Source organism: Microtus ochrogaster, linkage group LG2, assembly GCF_000317375.1.
Source record: "Microtus ochrogaster isolate Prairie Vole_2 linkage group LG2, MicOch1.0, whole genome shotgun sequence".
Taxonomy (NCBI): domain Eukaryota; kingdom Metazoa; phylum Chordata; class Mammalia; order Rodentia; family Cricetidae; genus Microtus; species Microtus ochrogaster.
In genome coordinates, this window is record NC_022028.1 from 28,110,288 (window position 1) to 28,117,023 (window position 6,736).

Genomic DNA, 6,736 nt, shown 5'->3' on the forward strand with positions numbered 1-6,736 from the left:
GGGTCCGCCGGGGCCGGCTTCATCCGCCCCGCGGCGGGAGGAGGGAGCGGCGTAGACAAAGAGAGGCATCTGGGCGGGCGCAGCGCGGCCGCCGCCCCGCGACCCGCGCCGCTGCCCTCCGGCTTCGGCGTGCGGTGTGCTGCGAGGTAAGGCGACGGACGGGGGCTGAAAACTTGGGCGGGTCGGCGGAGTTGGGAGTGAGGGAACGGCGGGCAGGGACCGCTCGGGAAGGAGCAGGGAGCGCGTCCCCCTGCGCGCCCCGCTGGTGCCCTCGGCCCCGCCGCGGCCTGGGCGTCTCCGAGCACCCGCACCTCGGATCCACACCTTTCTGCGAGCCTTCGCTTTCCCTAGCCCCGGGCTGGCGTGGGGGTGGGGCGCCCTCCGCGGGCGGACACCGGTGACCGAGGACTGAGAACCCTCGGGAGCACAAGCAGCCCTGGCCTGCGGGCAGGCGTGGGACCGAGGCGTGGGATCGAGCCGTGCCCGGGTCGCCGGGCGCGCGTGCCTGGGAAGAATAGCCTGGGATCACAGGGCGCCGGCGCTAGGAAGCGGGAGGCTGTGGTGGCCGGGGAGAACTTACTGTATTTAGAACTATTCGTGATCCGGCACAAAGCTTTCTGTCATGTAAGAGGTCCATGCCTCCGTGCAGGGCGCTTTTGTGCCTGGTTCCAGTCCCTGCGCTCTGCCCGGCATTTCCAAGGCTTAAACCTCCCGAGCCAAAGTTTCTCCCAGCTGCTCTGCCCTTTCGGTTTATTCATGGCGGTTTAAGTAAGTGGTTCTGCAAGAATTTGCTGTGTGACTTTTAATGCACCTCCCTTTTGAGCACTGTTAGCTTGGCATTGTGTGGAGGGGTTTGCTTTGCAAAACGCTGTACTTTATACACAGTAAGGATTCTCCTAGAAGGTGTACGCGGGATGCTGGGTGGCGGTTAATGGATAGCAGACGTGACTTACAGTAATATTGAGACTTACAGTAATCTTGAGAACAGCTTGGGGACACACAAGTGGAGTGGGCTCTGCTCAGGTCTGCAGTTTGCCCCTTATTTGACTTATTTTGCTAACAGGTTTAAGGCTAGTCCTGCCAAGTTTGAGTCTGCCTGGGATGAACCGGTCCCAGTTTGCACCATAAGAGGTGCACAGGCCTGTTCCTTGGTTGGCCCCAAATGAAACAGACAATTGGCCAGTGGGCATGGCTTGCTAGGTACCCTCCTTCTCTGCTCCTCACCCACTGCAGGCTTTTCTGCAGGGGATTTTGAGGAGGAATGAAAACAATTTTGCGCGTGTTTTAAGGCTGGGTTTTTGGTATAGTTAACAACAGTGGTTTTCTAGTGTAAAGGTCACTATTTTATCAAAACATCTAAACCGTGCTTCTGGGCACTCCCTCCATTCTCTTTCCAAGAGTTTATAGATACAGAAACTTAAAAGTAGACTTTCGTGAATTGCCCAGGTTACTAGAGCGAAGGCAGCCAATGGCCACAAGGAAAAAAGTGCATTTTAGACAGTTAAGGTTTCAGACCTTCGGGCTGTTCCTAAGTGACCACAAGGGACCATTCTACCTTAAACTTTCTTGCATCCTGGTCGGTTAATGTAGTTTTGATTGAAGAAAGAAAAGGTCCCAGTCGTCCGAGACTGAAATTGAAAAGTTGGTACGGCTGTAAAGCTTGGAGTTAACAGCTCACTACCTGCCTTGCTCTTGGCCTCTTAGCTGTGCAGTCTGGGGTGGAGAGTTGCTCTGCTTGCTAGCTAGCTTATCAGCCAACCTGTGGAGAGACTGGCCCCGTATAATTGGCAGAGCATATAAAAGGTGGTTTCCAGCTCCCTGTAGTCCGATTCCAGGCTTTCAGCTTTTCTTTCCCTACATGTTCCTTGCTTCGGTCTTCTTCCTCCCTGTTCTGTTTGACCCTGTCATATTCCTGACCTCTGTCATGAACATTGAGGGACTGAACATTCCCAACAGACAGCGGCTTCCAGGTGTTGGGGAAATGCGCTTTCATCCTTGTTAAATCTCCCTGCGTTTTCCTTGCTGGAGCAGACTGGATGACCCCTTGAAAACACCCGGAGACTCGCTGATTATATAGCGACCCGGAGTTCTTTATTTGATCTCTTGAATTAGCTTAATTTGCCCTGGCAAGGCCTGGCCGGGTTGCTCTGTAAGGCATGCATGCTTCCCTAACGGACGGGCTTGCGGTGTGCACTGGGGCTGACATGGCTTGTGGAGATGATTTTTCTGATGTGCAGAATGAGGCTTAGTGACGGAAGAGTTCCAGATTGCTTGCTGCAAGTGCAGAGCTGGCTAGCCAGCCGTGTTTGTGAAAATTAGTGAGATAACTTTTCATACAAATGAACTGGGAACTCTAGACAGCTCCGCCCAGAGACTTAGGAACTTAGCTTTCCCATCCAGAGGGACTTCAGTGTGTGTGTGTGTGTGTGGGGGGGGGGGCTTTGGAATGGTTTCTCTTTCCTAAAGTGAGAGGTGGAAACATTTCTCTGGGTGTTTTCAAAGGACAGAGATAAAAAAAGGATGCTGTTTGTGCTGTTAAAATGCCCACATTAAGGTGGCTCAGAAGGCGGTCAAAGCACTGTTTTAAAATAGCCACGGTGAGAATAGTTCATTTCTCGAGGTCTTCTGAGTAGCGGGACTTTTAAAATGGCTTTATTTTTCAGCCGTTCACTACACAGGTATGGCAGAGAACCTGATGTTAAAGCCTCCTTAGGGAGTTACAGCCTCTGCACCCCACTGCTACCCCACCCCCCACCCTGCCCCCTGGAGCACACTTCCATCCGAGGTTCTCAGTACTCCAGGCCATGGCAGTGAAGAGCATTCTTTAGACTGAAATAACAGTGCTATGTTAGGGTCACAGTGTTATTCCCCATCTCTGACTTGTGCCTGTATGAGTAGCCCAAGAGGGATCTGGTCCCTTTCACAGCTTCCACGAGTGTTTTAAGTTTAATTCTTTTTGTTTGTTTGTTTGTTTGTTTTTTGTTTTTCATGACAGGGTTTCTCTGTAGCTTTGGGAGCCTGTTCTGGAACCAGCTCTTGTAGACCAGGCTGGCCTCGAATTCACAGAGATCCGCCTGCCTCTGCCTCCCGAGTGCTGGGATTAAAAGCGTGTGCCACCACCGCCCGACTTAAATTTCATTCTTTTAGTGGCCTTTTCTCTCCTGTATCTCACCATCTTGCATCTCAACTAAAAGGCAGTGAATGTGTCCTGGGACCTCCTGCAGAACTCTCTTGTTGGTTTCCTTTGGACATTTGTGGCCTTCTCCCCAGTTGTCTGCTTTGTTTCCTAACCTGCTGCAGACTTGATGCACACTTCACGTGTGCAGCACACTTAATAACACAACGTTGGTTTCTGGGTTGTGTTATTGAGGTTGGTAATGAAATCAGAATCCTTAGCCTATGCTCAGAACCATACCACACCATACCTAGCCTGGACCCTAGGCCTTCCAGACAGCGGGGGAATGTGATCTGGTGGCCTCATTTGGTAAATTCTCTGGTCAGGCGAGTCCCTGTAGTGAAACCTAAAGACAGAAACAAACGGTGGAATTCCTTTATAGCCTTTACACGTCCTGAAGGTAATCTTACGTAATCCTTTTTGTGCACCTGCCTTAGACTTCCTGGAGCCAACCTCCTTCCCTCTCCCCCACCCTCCCCCAGCCCTGCGGTGGGCTGCCCAAATGGCTTTTGTAGTTTTGATTTATGGTCTCACTGTGTAGCCTATGCTCTCCTCAGACTGATCTTTCTGCTACAGCCCCCATCATGCTGGGATTGCAGGTGTGCGCCGTCGTGCCAGCTCTAGTGTTTGATTTTTCAATGGATAAGGCTGCCCATGTCAGCCTGTTGTCACTGCTCCGGCCAGTGCACTGGCTATTTTTGCTAAGAAGTAGATATTTGGTCAGTGCCCTTTTTTTCTGCTGTCTGTACTCGTAATGTTTTTAAGAAAAGAAGGTTCAGGTTGGCTGGGTGGTGGTGGCGCACACACCTTTAATCCCAGCACTCGGGAGGCAGAGGCAAGCGGATCTCTGTGAGTTCGAGGCCAGCCTGGTCTATAAGAGCTAGTTCCAGGACAGGCTCCAAAGCTACAGAGAAACCCTGTCTCGGAAAAAAAAAAAAAGCCAAAACAACAACAAAAAAGAAGGTTCATGTTTACTCAGTTCAATTTCATGTTGAAGATCCATAATCTGAAATGCTGAGTGTGCGAATTTCAGGACTTCTTTTTTCTTTACAGCTAAATAGTATTCCACGTTGTCACTAACTGTTCATCTGTTGAAGGACATTTAGGTTGTTTCTGTTTCCTAGCTATTCCAAATAGGATAGCAATAAACGTGGCTGAACAGGAGTCTGTGGAGTAGGATGAGGAGAGTCCCTTGGGCATGTACAGCTGGGTCACATGCTAGATTTATGTGTAGTGGGCTTTTTTTGTTTTTTGTTTTTGAGGATTCTCTCTACCGATTTCTAGAGGGGCTGCACCCTTTTGCATTTCCACCAATAGTGGGTGAGGCTTGCTCTTTCCCCACAGCCTCGCCAGCTTTTGTTGTCAGCCGTTTTGATGATCTTGGCCATTCTGATTAGGATGAGTTGAAGTCTCAAAGCTTTAGTTTGTAGCTCCCCGATTGCTAAGGATGATTAGCGTTTTTTGAGAAAGCACTACCAAGCTGAAGGCTTTCCGAGCCCTGACACAATGCCATAAATGGAGAATTCCACCCTTGACCTTGTGACAAATTCTGGTGGACTAGACAAACTGCCTAAGATTATGCTTATATAAAGTGGATATGAAACACATGAGTTTCTTGTTTTGACTTGGATGCTATTCCTCCAAGGTGTGACGTTTGCAGGTGTAGATCGGAACAATAATAAACAACTATTTTATCAGCAGGATAAACAGAACTTAGCTCAGGATTTCTGACTGGGGGTGGAATAGGACGCACAGAATGCACATACTTCAGAGGCTTACACACTTGTGGCCCCGAACAGGTGGATGAGGGACATTCAGCCTGTATTGAAATTTCTTCTTTTAAGATGGTTTGAGGAAATAGATGCATTGGCTAACCAGTTGTTCGGAAAACCTAAACTCCCATATAATGAGATCAGAATAAGATATTAATGTGATTTAGAGTTTACAAAGTAATTTTTGCAAGCTTACTATTTAGTGTTCTGCATAGAGTGGCAAAGTTGGGTTCTGACTCTCATCTGTATGAAGACTGGGATCTAGGACAATGCTAGGCGTTATAGATCCTAGACTTAGGTCTTCTTACTCAGTGCCCTGTCACCGCTCAGTACGCAACAGATGAGGCCACAGTGTCACTGAGTCCTGGAGTATTGTCATAGCCCTTGGGTGTTGTCTTGGTTACAGTTTCTATTGCTGTGATGAAACACCATAACCAAAAACAAGTTAGGGAGGAAAGGACTTGTTTGTTTATTTACTCATTTATTTGGCTTACATTTCCACATCACAGTTCATCATTGAAGGAAGTCAGGACAGGAACTGAAACGGCAGGAACTGAAACGGCAGGAACCTCCAGGCAGGAGCTGATTGCTGCAGAAGCCTTGGAGGGGATGATGCTTACTGGCTTGCTCAGCCCGCTTTCTTATCCAACCAGTGAGCTCCCTCCCACAAATCAATCCTGTGCTGAGTTGCAGGTGTGTAGGGACGTATTTGGGGCAGTGCACATGCGGGCTCACTTGGAAGAAGAACCATTTGTGTGGCGGGAGATAATGGCAGTGACCTTGTGTCCTCGCTTCACTTTTAGGAGCCAGAGCTGCCTCTCAAGTCTCCCTGTGTGTCCAGTGCATCCCTTCCTGCTTAGTGTGTTTTTGGTCTGCTTGATCTTTTGTAGTAGAATGCTACACACTAGGTGGCTGAAGCAACAGCAAATTTACTAAGCATTCTGGGAGCTGCAAGACCAAGTTATCATGCTTCCTGGTGCGGCATGCTTCTCTTGCTAGTATTCTTGTCTCTAACCCGCACACGTTTATTTATTGATTTGTTGATGATTGATTGATTGTATAAGCTCAGAGTAAGCTGTCTCTGCTGTGTCTTTGTTGTCTTAGAAAGGTAGCAATTCTATTAGATAACTCTTATTGCCCGTTATAACTGTAGTCTTCCCCAGTTGCAATGTTTCTTTTAATTATATGTTTGTGAGTGCGTGCTGTGGCTATGTATGTGAGCGCAAGGGCCTAAGGGGACTAGAAGAGTGTGTTGGATCCCCCGAAACTGGAGTGTGAGAGTCAGTTCTGAGCTGCCTGTCATGGGTGCTGGGAACCAAACTCGCCCTCTGCAAGAGCCGTCTGAGCTCTCAACCAGTAAGCATCGCTCTGTTCCCAATGTGATAATATTGCTGCTTTTGGAGATGGGATCTCACTGGACCTCGCTCTGCAGACCATGCTGGTCTCAAACTCACACAGAGACCCTCCTGCCTCTGCCTTACAGGTGCTGGGATTAAGGGCATACTCCACCACACCAGGTCATTCAACTATCTCCTTTTTTGTTTTGTTTTATTTGTTGAGACAGGGTTTCTCTGTATAATAGTCTGGCTGTCCCGGAACTCGGCTTTGTAGACCAGGCTGACCTGGAACTCAGAGAGGGCCGCCTGCCTCTGCCTCTTGTGTGCTGGGATCAAAGGTGTTCTTCACCACTCCCAGTTTCAAAATATCTTCTTTAATGTTCTGTATCCAGATATGTTTGGCCTTCAACATCTGTGGCTTTATTTATTTATTTATTTATTTATTTATTTAT

The 6,736-nt window shown here is 48.8% G+C and overlaps 1 protein-coding gene across 3 annotated transcripts in view; it reads left to right on the forward strand.

The window, feature by feature from the left end:
• Window positions 1-6,736, forward strand: part of Nck2 (NCK adaptor protein 2) — a 117,017-nt gene that overhangs the window by 913 nt on the left and 109,368 nt on the right. For 2 of the 3 annotated variants that reach the window (XM_005360003.2, XM_026785764.1), the window contains exon 1: window positions 14-146. The exons of the other annotated variant lie outside the window; for it this stretch is intronic. The gene's annotated coding sequence lies outside the window, so the exon portion shown is untranslated. Of the gene's footprint in view, window positions 1-13; window positions 147-6,736 lie in introns of those variants that run through there. 3 annotated transcript variants of the gene reach the window in all.